This window comes from Pelodiscus sinensis, chromosome 7, assembly GCF_049634645.1.
Source record: "Pelodiscus sinensis isolate JC-2024 chromosome 7, ASM4963464v1, whole genome shotgun sequence".
Lineage (NCBI taxonomy): Eukaryota > Metazoa > Chordata > Testudines > Trionychidae > Pelodiscus > Pelodiscus sinensis.
Window position 1 is genome coordinate 27,352,880 of NC_134717.1, and position 15,975 is coordinate 27,368,854.

General features: G+C 44.8%; 1 long non-coding RNA gene across 1 annotated transcript in view; it reads left to right on the forward strand.

Moving 5' to 3' along the window:
• The window catches only part of LOC112546223 (uncharacterized), a 64,394-nt gene extending 58,119 nt beyond the window's left edge, over positions 1–6,275 (forward strand). Inside the window, exon 3 of the long non-coding RNA XR_003089869.2 lies at positions 4,525–6,275. This is a non-coding gene — a long non-coding RNA (uncharacterized LOC112546223). The remainder of the gene's footprint in view (positions 1–4,524) is intronic.
• The last annotated feature ends 9,700 nt before the right edge of the window (positions 6,276–15,975 follow it).

Below are 15,975 nucleotides of genomic sequence, written 5' to 3' on the forward strand. Positions count from 1 at the left end.
CATGTAACAAGGTCAGTCCAAATATTACTATCATATCATGTGGTTCTCCATTTGATCAAAATGTAGACAAAAGAAGCAGTAAGAAATTCCTGATGATATGTCAATATCTGTGTTTGTATTAAAATTAGATGTGAGGCTTAATTAGAGAGCAAGAAAATGTTTGCAGAAGTATTCCGTAGTCACTAGCACAACTTAACACAAAGAAAAGAATATATAAGCTGCTTAAGTTTAGTATCTGTCATACCTTTGTGCAATGATGGCACACAGAAGCTTTCATAAACACATATATTGTGCTACGGGATTTACTGTGGCATAGTTTAGACCATCTATTAGCTTCCAAATCTAGTAGTTTAAAATTCATAACAATATTTTCTTCATGTGGTATTTCCCAGGTACTATATTATAATAAAAGAACCAGAAGTTATAGATTGAAAGATTAAAGTAATCCCCATATGCCATGGTTTATTTATAAATTCTTCCTGTATTATGCATGCATCAAAATCCGAATTCCCTACTTCCCATTCATGCACCTTTTAAATAAACACATATTTCTTCACTTTGTTTTATTTTTGCAACCACTATGTATAGAGTTTCTAAAGTTTATGAAGCCCTGTGAGATTAGCAAAAGGGAAGATACATGCAACAACATCAAACTCTATTTTTAGCTTTTTTCCTTGTTTTTCTTGCAAGTATCTTGACTGTTTTTGTCCACACAACAAGTCATCTCTGGCACTGCAAATCTTAAGGATGTTTGTTTTTTTTCTGGGGGCACTCTCAGTGGTGCTCTGTCCTTCTCCTATGCCACGCATGGTGAACAAGCTGTTTTGTACAAAGCTGGAGCAGTCACAAGCAGGTGCTTTACTTTATTAGAATGGATAAAGGCAGAGCAGGAAGTGTACACTGAGTCTTGCCAAACTGGTTGAAAGAAGGGTTGTCACTTTGCCTGTGGATATCTGAATTAAATCATGTGGCTGCTCAAGAGGTAATGTTTGAAAAGTTTTGGGTTTAAATGATCCTTTGTGTCCAAATCTCATTGCAAACCTGAGAGCAAGCTTGAAGTTGGCATGTCCTCCAGGAGCTTGTTGGACCTGAAAGTGGCATAATTTGCTATACAGGAAAATGCCATGTGGTTTTTCCGAGCAGTCATGGTTGATTCTTGAAATTTCCATGAATAAAAGGTTTCCCGTGTTTGTGCATCTCTAGACAGAGCAAAATATATTCAAATATTGCTTTGACTAAAAAGCTTGAAGACATAAACACAACCAAGAGAAACACAGCTGGATTGTAGACACAGCTTGAACTTGCAAGTTTTAAATTTCTCTATGTGTATGTATGTCACGCACACTATTCTGATAGTTGTCTTTGATAGTGACAAATGATCATTTTGGTGGCAAATAGAAATAGAGTTTGTGACATAAAAAGACCACTGCACATCACCATTCATGCTTATTTACCATTTCAAAATGTCTCTCTGAGTAGATGTGTGTCAGGTAAGGTGTCTCTCTGGTGTCTGTCTGTAGCCAGAATTCAGAACATGAGCTTTCTGCTGGACAATAATACTTACATATTTTGATTTCAGAACTGAGTAACTTCCAGGAAACTTACTGTGAATATCAGACTATTATTTTTCACAAGGTATTTTGAGTGCATTGGCATTGTACTGGAACAGCTGAGCACTGAATTTAGCCCATAGTGTACCTCCAGGATTGTGAACTCTTTGAATTGGGTACACGTGATGTGCAACCCTGAAATGTCACATGCAATTTGTTAAACTACAAGGTCATTCCTCCTTCCTGCTGATGACCAAATGTTAGGCTCCACAAATCCATGAATTTTTTATTCATACACAAACTGCCACACAAGATCAGACCAAAGGTCCATCAAGCCCAAAAACCTGCCTTAGGCAGTGGCCTATGTCTGACACTTCCAGGAAAGGTAACAACAATCCACTGTGAAATATTGCCTTGTGGCCACGGACAGGGAATTTGTTCCTAAGCCCAGCTGGTGAGCACAGTGCACCCTGAAGCATGAAGACTGATAAGCCTTGTAATTTTTACCCATGCTAGTGGATCTATGGCCACTTAACTGTCTGATTCAACTTTGAATCTTACTAACCACTTTGCTCCTCAATAATATCATGCAACAGTGAAAACAACCTGGCAGTATCTATCTTTCTACTCTAGTGATTTTCTGGTAGGAAGTTCGTTTTCTCCTACTCTCCATGACAATGAAATGTCTTAAGGTAAGAGTCATTCAGCAGAGAAGACCCATGGCCCAGGAGAATTGGTGCTGCACTCACACTTTCCTTACACACAAGAACACATGCAACAGTCAATGCTGAAACCATGTTAGAAATCAACTCCCCTCCACCTAGCAAAAACAAATCTTACACTATAGCCAGGTCTGGAATTTCCTTGGAATTAGAAAAAGTGCTTTTACATTTTACATGTGCATGTGCTACGGCTTCCTGTCCTTCAGCCACACTTTTGGCCGCCATCATACTGTGACCTGCCAAACTGAGAGTAAAGTTGCACATGAGGTTTGGTGGCAAGATTTGGTCTACACCGACTGAGTTTGCAAGAATAATGTGCATGTTTTGGTACCACTGGAATAATGTGTTTGAGAATTGTAATAATACATCCATTTGTCTGTGTATTGGTCATTTGGCACAGTAACAATAAGTCACTGAAAAATAAGTGACTTTTTCAATTAAATACAGTGGCAATGAAGTGTAGGTGTAATTTAACATAGGGTTATGTTGATTATTATGTGGATGTAGTTTAATTCTACCATACCCAAGTCTTGTTAATACAAGAGTGATCTGGTCTTAGGAGAGGGTAGGTGGAATCTCTAGTGCCACATTCCTGAGGTGTTATGTCAGGAGAAATCGGCTTTCAGCTCTACTGGGGATTTTAGAAGATTCCCATCAAGACAAGCTGCAGAAGGGACGAGCTGATTCCTCACCTCTCCTAACCACAGGGGCCAAACCCCTTTCTGCATAGTCCTGTCCAGAAGATAAGACATTGGAGGGATTTTGTGATTCTGCTGTTACAATCACCTTCCCAGCAGATTTTCTGTCTCTGGCAGTGTTGTTCATTTCTTTAGGCCCTGTGAATGGAATACAAGGAAGGGGTGGGTTTTGTCCTTACAAATAACTGTAATATACAGAGGTGCAACTGAAGCCAAAATTCTTTGAGGATGCCCAAGATGGTTGTTCTCTGGCCACTTGCTCAGTACAGGTTGGACCTCCCTGGTCTAGCACCCTCAGGACCTGGTCCCAAACCAGGGAGTTTGCTGAACCAAGAGAGATCAATGCTGTTCTGCTGGCCACTGGCCCCCTTTCCTGGGCTCTCTTATTGGCCATTGGCCCTGCATTTCCAGTCCTGACTGGAGCTCATGACCACTGGTTCCCTTGCTGCCAGCCCTCCTGCCACCCGCCCAGTTGCACTCCCAGCCCTGGCCAGTCCCAATATCATCAGACTCCTAGCTAGCCCCGGATTCCAGCCATTGGGGCTCTCTTGTCCAGCAAGATCTGTGGTTGTGTCAGACCTCAGATGTTGCTGGACCAAAGAGACCTGTATTTCAGAGGCTCAGCCTGTATTTGGCCAAAGCAGACTTATTTCGGCCATCCCCTGCTTCACACAGAGGAGGTGTCAGTGCTGACTTTCTCTTATCTGAAGACCACTGATGAAAACAGGATGTTGGCTAAAGCTGGTCACAACATTCCATAATAATATTTTCTGTGTGCAAAATGTCCTTATAGAAAAAAGAGAAATTTTAGCAAAAAGTGTCCGTTTTTGTTGAAAATTTTCGTCGAAAAATTGATTTTTTTCCGTTTTCAGCAATCAAAAATAAGCTTATGCCCAAATAAAGCTGTTTGTTGTTAAGATGCCGTAGGACGGCAAAATAAAGATGAAATGTAAAAATGCCTCAAACTACTTATTGATTAAAATATCGCTGGGCACAAAAGACCCTTATGTCATCAGACAGAGAGTGCTGATCAGTTCATGACAAGAAGATACTTTTCATCATCGCTCCAACGCCATTGTTCCTTTCATTGGCTCTGCATCTGACATGTGTGGCCTTTTCCCTGCCTGCTCAGGTCTCATAGCCAGGCAAGGGGCTGTTCCCTTTGTTCTGGGAAGCACGTATGTTTTATAAAGGAGCCATTTTTGCCTCTCTCTGGTATCCCTTATGTCAGTTTTTTGGGCACCAGGGAGAAAGAGGGCAAGGAGGGCAGGGGCAGTGAGGAAAGGAGGCACCAGGAAGGTGCAGGTGCCAGGGGGATTGCGGCTTCTTCTGTTGCCCAATACATCCACAACGAGGACCAATGCTGGCTCACTTCTGTAGCCTTTCTCTGACATTGTCATTATGGGCTATCCCCTTTGATACCACTTTTGATTTTTGCCATTTTTATTCCTCTAGAATAGTGCCTTACTAAACAGGTATCAGTGCTGGTCAGAAAATGAAGGAAGGGGAAAACCATGAAAAAATCAACATTTTTATGTCATTTTCATTCCACAGGTTTCAAACAATCTCTATGTAGCTTGAAAGCGTATCTCTTTCACCCCCTCTCTGGTAAGCAGTCTTGGTGGTTTCAGCAGAAGGACTTGTGGAGAGTTAAGGTTGTTTTCAACATGAATGAGGACGGCAGACTTTGCCCTTAACATTGTCTTAATATGCACCTATAGCGAATCATGCCCGAGCTGTGTCTTCCAACCCCACAATGAGCTATTGACCCCAAAATAGAAGTAAAATGTATCCATTCAGATATGACAAAAAGTTCAGAAGTGCACTACATAATCAGATATCCAGATAAGCATCTGCCATTATTCTTTCCATATTGGAAAAAAAGAAGTAATGGAAGAGTAACGTTGAGAGACAATTTGGATTTCAAGTGGACACAGTATTTACTTCCGGTCTTTAACTGTTCTGTATTGTCCTGGTATGCTGTTCAAAAGGCATGGAATTTCAAAAGGTATGGAACTGTGACTGCATTTCACGAAGGAGTGAAGTGATTCCTCTATTTGTAATGTGTTTGCGATCTTTTTGCATTTTATAAACTGGAGATGGTAATGATAATGATCAAAATTCTGCTCTCAGAAATGTATACACAAATCCGATTGAATTTTCTGTACACTTGTATCCATGCATGCTTCTATATAATTGAAAATCAAATGGAAAGATAATTTAAAAGTGTTGTATGAAAACATTATGTTTGTACAAAAGCTTCTGTTTCTGCATGCTCATAATTTGATGATATGTTCAGGCAAAAGTAGAAACACATTACGTTTATGCCATGTTAGTAAAATTCTACCTGCCCAATTCATTTTAAACATATGGACTTCATTTTCTTTCACACCTGCCTATATTTATTTGTTATGAAAGGTTCATGGCTGCATGTGTTATGTGACCTATTCCCATGCTGACTAGAGTTAAATGTGTTTCCTGCTCTGCTTTCAAATAAACTGAATAAAACAATCCATAGATCCCCAGCATAATATCCTGAGTCTACAAATACACACACACACAATAAGTCAAAAAGTAGGAAACAATCATATTGCTGCTTTCTATTAACTAGCAGCTGTGAGAGAAAAGTAATAAGGGGGGGAGGAGGTGATAAACCAGTGAGCTATACAGAAAGACATTTTAGCATTATATGATTTAGCTGAGTTACTATACATTCAATGAATGCTGCAAGATTTATTTACACAGTCCCACCTATTTATTCAATCAGCACATTGGTTTCGGCTTTAATTATTTTGAACCAGGTATTCCTAACATGTACAACAAGAATTGAAACCCACAGATTGGACCTATGAGGAGAAATGGCGTATTCTGGTTCTAGCTCATGTGACATTAATACTCGTTGTGTGATGGTACGCCCACATCTTGAATACTGTGTACAGATGTGGTCACCTCATCTCAAAAAGGATATATTGGAATTGGAAAAGGTTCAGAAAAGGGCAACACAAATGATTAGGGGGGTTGGAATGGGTGCCATATGAGGAGAGATTAAAAAGACTGGAACTTTTCAGCTTAGAAAACAGGAGACTAAGGGGGGATATGATAGAGATCTATAAAATCATGACAGATATGGAGAAAGTGAATAAGGAAAAGTTATTTACTTGTTCCCATAACATAAGAACTAGAGGTCCCCAAATGAAATTAATAGGCAGCAGGTTTAAAACAAACAAAAGGACGTTTTTCTTCATGCAGCACATGGTCAACTTGTGGAACTCCTTGCCAGAGGATGTTGTGAAGACCAGGACTTTAACAGGGTTCAAAAGAGAACTAGATATATTCATGGAGGTTAGGTACATCAGTGCCTATTAGCCAGAATTAGTAGGAATGGTGTCCCTAGCCTCTGTTTGTCAGTGGCTGGAAATGGATGACAGGGGAGGGATTACTTGATGATTACCTGGTCTGTTCACTCCCTCTGGGGCATCTGGCATTGGCCACTGTTGGAAGACAGGATACTGGGCTAGATGGACCTTTCCAGTATGGCCATTCGTATGTTCTTATTTTGTTATGTTCTTATGGATAAATATGGATTGATTCTGAAGTCATTTTGCTGTAAAAACTCAGTAGAATTACTCCTGATCTATACCAATGTGAGATCAGGATAAGATTCTAAAATTTCTGAGGAGGTCAAAGCATGTGCCATTCCCCAATCGTGCAGATATGTCAGCCCCTTATATTTTGCCAAACTGTTTTACTTGCATTACCTAGAGAGGCTGTGAACAGTGACTTCATATTCTTGCCTCACTCCAGGATCATGTTCAGTGTCAGCACCCAAGAGGACAGTGTAGACAGGGTCATTTCCATTGGGTCAATATCTATCCAAAATCTCCATAGGCTGCAGTATGAGGCACTAGTTCAGAGGTGAAAGTAGACTGGTGCACCCTGGAATACCTTACCGATAAGGAAGTAGCCAGCCAGTGCAGATATTTTTGCTGGGTCTGCCTTAGCCCAGGGCTTTAGGCTGCAGGTCCTAATGCTCTTGCAACATTAATACATCCCTACCTGGCTGTGTAGACATAGCCTAACACTGTAAAGTGGCTCTTAATTCATTTGCCAGCCATGGGAGCATCACTATCCCAGGGGCAGATGATGTCAGTTAGAAATCCTAGCATCGGGGCAATGCAAAGGGAACTAAAAGTCACTTTTGCCAAGACTTACATGGGGTGCCCTGTGCATTCACTGACTGACATTAAGTTCTGAAGTAGCCACATAATATTGGGCAGCAGCCAGAGAGGAAATCAAGAGGAACCTTCTCTATACTAATCCTGCAACTGAGGCTACATTATCACAGCAGTGCAAAAGCTTCAAACAACAGTATGAAAAGACACCTTCCTATTTGGTGTTAAGGGTAATTGCAGCTCCCATGCTGTATGACTTGTGCATGATTTTTAGAGATAAGATAGTTCATGCCTCAGAATAACTCTGTGTTTTGCATACTGATGATTTTGACCTTTCAAAAGACAGGAAAACAAAGTTGACTCCTTCTTACAAACAATGGGTGGTATTTATTATTTCAGTCTGTGTGCTTCATAAAGCCAGTACTACTTCTTTATTTAGGCACTTATCCCTGGCAACCCACGCACCGATTTTCTTAAAGCATGGTGTGCCTTATTTTACTTATGTTTTGTAAGTATCAGCTCATATGACCACCAAAGTCTACCCCAATAAAAGCAATAGCCTTAAAAAAAAAAGTATGCAGCAGCCTTCCAGAAGTATGCAGCAGCCTTGTCACATTATCATGCTAGATTCATGTCAGGAAAGGCTATTCTAAGCATGCTCATATTGGGCAATTCCTTTATTGAGTCAAATAATGAGAATAAGATTTAAACCTAAAGATAAAATTTATACTCAAGAAATATGTGTAAAAGGTTTTCTGTTTTTGCTCCCTGATGGCTATGCCACTTGCTTTTATGTTTCCCCCATCTAACCATATAAGAACAGACATACTGGATCACACCAAAGATCCACTTAGCCTAGTATCCTGTCTTCCAACAGTGGCCTATGTCAGATGCTTCAGAGGGAATGAACAGAGCAGGTAATCATCAAGTGATTCATCCCCTATCACCCATTCAGAGCTGGCCTGAGCCATTCTTGTGCCCCGGGCGTGCGGCACACCCCCGGGTGCTTGGCTCATTGTTATGCCCCAGACCCTGGGCATGCGGTGGATGCGCGTGGTCCCACCCCCGCCTGGCCCCGCAGCACCGCGCAGCACCCCTTACAATCGGGCACCCCAGGCTATCGCCCAGTCAGCCCGTAGCTTGGGCCGGCTCTGCACCCATTCCAGTTTCACAGTCAAACAGAAGCCAGGAACATGCCCATGTTCTGGATTTGATTTTCCTCTGGCTATAACAGCGTATTGTCAGGAGGTCAATGGAAGGTGTATATGCAAATCTGTGCCCCTGAGACAATTACATCAATGGGAAAATGAATTTCCTCGTTCCCCATAATGACCTATAAATATATACATAGATCACTCTATATATAGACACAAATATTGATTGTAGTCAGTGGACCAGTACAGCTGTTGTTTACAATGGTATAAATCCAGACTAAAGCCATGGAATTCCCCCTTCCCTTCACCAAAATGTTATAAATCAATAGGATGTTTTGGGATATTGTAAAAAAAATATCGCTTGCTCTTTTTTAGAACTGAGTAGCATGTGATTTGCAAACCCTCAACAGCTGTTCCTTGTACCTGTTTCTGGTGACAAATTTTATCACTATTCTTAAAGAATTAAAAAGCCAGCCACAGATTGTGCAACAAGTCCATGCTGATGTGGCAATAAAAATATATTAAAATACAGTCTTCTAAAACAGTTTAGATGAATATCATTGTTTTCTGTTGGCAGATAGCAAGCCTTCTGTTAAAGCAAAGTACTGCTCAGAAAATTGATTAGCAGATGGCATGGAAATTAACTTATTATTATTAATCTGTCAGGAATCTCTCTCAATTCATGAATTTCTTTTGGAAAGTTGAAAAGTAGTACATACATTTTTACCAAAGAAGCTTTAAAAAGTCATTTAATGCAACACTGTGCCATGCAATATCAACGAAAGTCTTCCCCACCTGTTTTAACATGTCTCTGTGCTTGGACTTAAGCATGAACCAGTGTTACTTACAGCTGTGATAATGTAGCCTCTCTTGCAGGATGTGATTCAATAGGAAACGTCTTCATTTCCTCCCTCATTTATAATTACGAATACACTGTTTTGTTTTAAGTTAACACTAAAATTCCCTTTGCCATGGGGATTCAATGAAAATGTTACATGATTAAAATAATTATTTTAAGTAGCAAGTGAGTCATGGGAATCGTTTGTTTGCAATAAAACCAACAGATTAATTACTGTCCATTCCACAACACCAAAGACTCTGTCTGAATAACTTTTGAAACATCCACTTTCATACTCAATTCTTCTTTCATATGGCTGGTGTAGAGCAGCAACTAGAATTTCATAGGAAGATGATCAAGCCAAATAGCTATATCAGGAGTAGCAGAATTTATTGCAGTAGGCAATGTTATGTTAAATGGTCTGTCATAGGGAACCACACTCACACAATGGCTGTGTCTACATTGGCACCCCTTTCCGGAAAAGGGATGCTAATGAGACACTTCGGAATTGCAAATTCCGCGGGGGATTTAAATATCCCCCGTGGCATTTGCATTTACATGGCTGCCGCTTTTTTCTGGCTCGGGGTTATGCTGGAGAAAAACGCCAGTCTAGACGCGATTTTCCGGAAAATAAACCCTTTTCCGGAAGATCCCTTATTCCTACTTTCAAGTACTACTTGAATAACCCCAAGCCGGAAAAAAGCGGCAGCCATGTAAATGCAAATGCCGCGGGGGATATTTAAATCCCCCGCGGAATTTGCAATTCCGAAGTGTCTCATTAGCATCCCTTTTCCAAAAAGGGATTCCAATGTAGACACAGCCAATGGGAAGTCCTTGATTTTCCATTTGTGCATTAGATGTCATGATTGATTCAAATTTGGTCAAATTAAGCGAGATGCCTGTGGAAGGTCATCAAATCCAGGAACCTTCTGCATGGGATTCTGGACAAGGTCCTTACTTTTTTAAGTCTTGTTTAGCCCAATCTACTTCCCAAGCCTCTTTCTTATCATAGCCCGATTGTATGAGACTGGGGCATTGTCAAGGTCTTAGTGGTTAGGAAGACATCTATTTCCGTGGCTTCACAGAATGTTGTGGCAGTTCAGCATATCGTCAGGGGAGCAATGTTAGACAGGACAGGTAGTCCTAGTGTTGGAGTCATTGTAAGGGTTCCTGTAATACCTTGTATCCACAAATCACATGTGAATGCATCTGCTCCATGTTGGTGCACAATAGTCAGCCACTGAATATACAGGTGCTATTGCAGATGTTCTCCACATTGATGCTTATGCACTTCAGGTTGTACCTGCTAGTTCCTGGATTACACACCCCCTATTACATTATTCCAAGGAATGTTTGTAATTACTTTATGCCATATCACCTCTTCAAGAATATAAGTAATCATGGGAAATCCAACCGTTTCATGGGGCTACTCACTGAAGTGAGGATTAGTCACATGAGTAACATTTAGAGGCTCAGGCTTTTAAAAGCACCCCCAAACAACCCTGCACCCACTATAAACATTTACAAATCTCCAATTCTAAACCATCTTTCTTTTTTCTGTGTTACATCTCTTGCTCCTCATCCTTTGTCTGTCACGTCTAATTGAATTGTGAACTCTTCTAGGGAAGGACTGTCTCTTGCTCTGTTTTACAGTGCCTAGGGCACTGAGACCCTGATCTTGAATAACCTGAAGAAATAACTGCAGAAACAACTGAAGCATATAATAATACATCTGCTCATTAAAAAAAAAATCCTAGAATAGATAACATTGAGGCATTTCTCATGCACCTAAAGGAGTTTCTGTGCAATACTTTTGTAACTTTGCAGTAAGTTTTAGAATCTTAGAATCATAGAATACTAGAACTGGAAAGGACCTCGAGAGGTCATCAAGTCCAGTTCCCTGCCTTTATGGACTTTATGCACCGTCTAGATCATCCCGATAGATATTTGTCAAATCTTTTCTTAAATATCTTCAATGATGGAGATTCCACAATCTCCATAGGCAATTTATTCCAGTGCTTAACCACCCTGCCAGTTAGGAAGTTTTTCCTACTATCCAACCTAAACCTACCTTGCTACAGTTTAACCCCATTGCTTCTTGTCCTATTACCAGAAGTCAAGGAGAACAATTTTTCCCTCTCCTCCTTGTGACACCCTTTTAGGTACTTAAAAGCTGCTATCATGTCCCCGCTCATTCTTTTCTTTTCCAAACTAAACAAACCCAGTTATTTCAGTCTACTAATAGGCAATATTTTCTAGCCCTTTAATCATTTTAGTTGTTCTTCTCTGGGCCCACTCCAATCTCTCCACAGCTTTCCTGAAATGTGCTGTCTAAAAAAATACTCCAGTACTCCAGTTGAGGCCTAATCAGTGCAGAGTATTGTGGAAGAATTACTTCTCGTGTCTTGCTCACAACACTCCTGTTATATAGACTGTATAGACTGTACTCTCCAAAACCAGATTTTTCAGTTACCCTTTTAAATAAAATTAGGTAGTGAAGTGAAAAGACATGCAATACTTATTAAGTTTCAGCCAGATGAACTTTTGCTTTGTCATCGTATTTAAATCTTGATCATTCAAGTTTATAATGGAAATGCTAACTTTAGCCTGAGCTGCAGTTTGGCTTTGCTTCCAAGGCTGCTATATTAAGATTGCTGTAAATCACAGATTATATTAATGAGATTAATGATTCATTTAAAAATGGATCACATGAGGTGCACTTGCTAACTGAGGAGGAGATTGTTAGTGTGTTGGAAGAATATATGGTAAAAAGACCCCTGACTCTCTCACCTCCTCCTATACTCCTCTCTAGGGGTCAGTCACAGTGGGTATATCTCCCTCTCATCCTCCTTTGTTCTAAAATCTGATTTGTCTATTTTATATGTGTTCACTTTTTTTGATTGTATCCCTTTGGTATATATGGTTGTGACTATTTTCTTCTACTACTTGATCTGAGGAAGTGGGTCTGGCCCACGAAAGCTCATCATTTAATAAACCATCTTGTTAGTCTTTAAAGTGCTGCATAAAGTCTTTTGTTTCAGCCAGACCAGACTAACACAACTACATCTCTATGGGTATATTTACACAGCAACAAAAAACTTGAGGCATCAAGTCTCTGAGCACTGAGGCAGCAGGGCGAAAATTCAAGCAGTGGAGCTGTTTGGGCTTTGGCACTGTGATCCTCCCCCTTTGCAGGCTCTCGGGCTGTCTCTAGACTACAGAGTTTTGACGACAAAAGTGGACTTTTGTCGACAAAACTATACCTGCGTCCACACTACCGCTGAGTTCTGTCGACATAACGTTGACAGAACTCAGCAGTTTTGTCGACGTATGTAAACCTCATTCTACGAGGAATAACTCCTTTGTCTACGTAGTTCTGTCGACAAAACAGCAGTGTGGACGCAGGGGAAAAGTTACGTCGACATAAAAGGCCTCCAGGGAGAACCCCTGGTGGACACTCCTGCCACAGCTTGCAACTCTATTGTTCCTGCCGGTAGCCATCTTTAAAAGGCACAGGCACCCAGGAGCAGCACTCTGGCAGCAAGCGAGCTCCAGAGCAGACCAGGGCTGTACTGCTCAGTTCAGGTCGAGCTATGTCACAGGGACAAACCCCCCAAGAGCCCTCAGGTCCTTCCAGGGAATCATCCCCCCGGGAACCCCGTGGCTCGAAGCGTCGGGCACCCTCCTGGTCAGGGCCGGAGATAAAAGCCCTCCTGGGCCTCTGGGCTGAGGAGGAGTCCCTCCAGGCCATGCAGTGCAGCAAGAGATGGAATGCCGACATCTTTGCCAGAATGGCAGAAGACCTGGCCAAACAAGGCCACCATCCCCGCACACTGGAGCAGGTCAGGGCGAAAGTGAAGGAGCTGAGGCAGGGGTATGTCCGGGCCCGTGAGCAGAGCTCCCGCTCTGGGGAAAAGCCGTACTCCAGTGACTACTACAAGGACCTGGACAGGATCCTGCGGGCAGGGGATCCTCTGCCTCCTGAGAGACTGCTGGAGTCTGTGCTCGAGACCCCCGTTGTACAGCAGCCGGAACACCTGCTGGAGGACCAGGAGCTCCAGGAGGAGGCAGACGAGGAGGAGGACGGCACCCAGAGCACCCAGGAGCCAGGCCTCGAGACACAGGAGGCCTCCCAGACCACCTCGGACCCTGGGAAGGGAACATCAGGTGAGTGCTGTGAGGGTCCAACACACACAGGGCAGGGCAGGGCAGGCGGGAGCAAAGGGGACGGTGCAGTGCTCTAACATGTCATGCTGAGCAAGGGCCGGGGGGAGGGAGAGGGCACAACCATGGCTGCCCTCAGGGAGGACCGTGCTACCCCCCTACATCCACACGGCTGCTAGGCACCGCTTGTTCCTGCAGGCAGGGATGCCACATGCAGGCATGGGCTGGAGACGCTGGGACAGCCTCACAGCTGCAGGCCTCTCTGCACTCTGTGGGAACCCTGACTGTGGCCCGACACTCATCCGTGTTGCTCAGCCATGGGGGATGCATGGGGGCGGGGGGGGGGGGTATGACAGTGGCCTGCACACCGCCTGGGCCAGGCCGCACCATGCCTTACTGAGACACACATGAGCAGCCTCTGACCCTAGCACAGGCACTGCCTGCTGAGAAGAAGGAGGGCATGTCCTCTCAGGGAAAGGGTGAGCATGCATGACTGACGACTTTTCCCTCTAGTCCTCCACAGCCGGACCAGCTGACCAGGAGGGGGGCGCCCCACCTGTCCGACAACCCAGACGGCCGCAGGGCACCTGTAGGCACTGGCGCATCTATCTAGAGCTGGTGCACCAGCATGTTGGAGTCCTTCACGAGATGAAGGACTCCATGGAAAGGAGGCTGGAGGCAGATGCCGAGTGGCGCCGGCAGTTGCTGCTAGAATTTAGGCAGCAGCGCAGGGACATCTGTGCTGCCATCCAGGGGGCCATGGCCTTCCCCGGTCCTTTGCCTGCTCCTGCCCCTCCTCCTCCTCCTCAGCCTGCCCCCTCCTCAGCCCCAGCCCCACCTCCTGCTCAGCCCCCTTCTGTGGCATCCCGCACGCACAGCCGGGCGCGACAAGGCCGCCAGAGCCAAAACAGGAGGAGCTCGGCCTCCAGGCAGCCCCCTCAGCCCTGAGCCTCTCTCCCCCCTTCCACGTTCACATTCCCCCTTCCCACCAGTGACACAAACTGAGGGAAGCATTTTTTTAAGCACTTTATTTTCTAAAGCAAACATTTTTATTTTGTCTCTGAATTGAAGAGTTATTTATTTTCAATTGTTACAAAGAAACAGTTAAATAAAGTGTACTGTATTTTTCAACATCACCTGTCTCCATTCTCAGTGAGTGGGGACTGAGTAGAATGGGTGAATGTGGGGCAGGGAGGGGTTGCAGGGAGGAAGGCACCAGGGATATGGGGCAATCCCACATGTGGAAGTCCCTGGGGACAATCAGGGGCCTCCCTGTGAGAATTGCTCCCTCAGGGCTTCCCGAATGCGCAGGCCCAGCTGGTGGGCTTGCCGGGTGGCAGCTGTCCGGGGCTGCCCAAACTGCCTCCCCTCCATCTCCATCTGTGTCCTCCATGCAGGGAGGAAGGCCTCCCATTTCCTCTCTACGAGGTTGTGCAGCACACAGCATGCTGCAACCACATCAGGGATGTTGTGTTCTCCCATGTCCAGCCGCGTCAGCAGGCACCTAAACCTGCCCTTCAAACGGCCGAAGGTGCACTCCACCTGGAAGCAAGCCCTATTCAGGCGGGAGTTGAACAGTTCCCTGCTCGCGTCCAGGTGGCCGGTGTAGGGCTTCATGAGCCAGGGCATAAGGGGATAGGCCGCATCGGCCACAATGCACGTAGGCATCTGCACATCCCTGACAGCCAGGTTCCTCTCTGGGAAGAATGCCCCAGTCTGCAGCCTGCGGTACAGGTAGGAGTTCCTGAACACACGGGCATCGTGTGCACGGCCTGACCACCCGACACAAACATCCGTGAACTGTCCTCTGTGGTCGACCAGAGCCTGCAGCACCATAGAGAAGTAGCCCTTCCTATTGATGTACTGTGCCGCTCGATGGGGCGGGGCACGGATAAGGATGTGGGTCTCATCCAGTGCTCCACCGCAGTTTGGGAACCCCAGCCCCGCAAATCCAGCCAAGATGGTCTGCAGGTCTCCGAGGCGAACAGTCCTGTGGAGCAGCTCCGCATTGATGGCCGTCACCACCTGCAGAACGGGAGAAATAGAAACACACAGCACAGGACTTTAGAGGGATTGGCTCACCTGATGAGAAGTGCTTCCCCCTTTGTCCCCCAGACAATCCCTTCCCTGGCCCTGCACCATGGCAGGGGGAGGCTGAGAGGGCTTCTGCCTGTGCCACCCTATCCCCAATTCCCTGTGCCTGGTCCTGACTGCCCCCTGGACTGTCCCCCGAGAGTGACTTACCTCCATCAAGACGGCCCCAACGGTAGACTTCCCCACACCAAACTGATGCCCCACAGAGCGGTAGCTGTCGGAGGTGGCCAGCTTCCAGAGCGCAATGGCAACGCGCTTCTCCGGGGGGATGGCGGGCCGCAAGTGGGTGTCCTGGTGTTGCAGGGCAGGGGCGAGCCAGGTACAGAGCTCTCGGAAGGTGGCCTTCCGCATCCAGAAGTTTCTGAGCCACTGATCGTCGTCCCACTGCTGCAGCACTAGCCGGTCCCACCAGTCCGAACTGGTGTCCAGCCTCCAAACCCGCCTCTCCAGGAAAAAGTTGGGGGGCAGGGGCAGCAGGGCTGCAGCTGGATTCTGAGCGAGGGGCTCAAAGCTGGCCTCTGGATCCAGCTCTTCTGCAAAGGTCAGCATGCTCTCCTGAGCATGAAGCAGAGCTTCCAGCAGC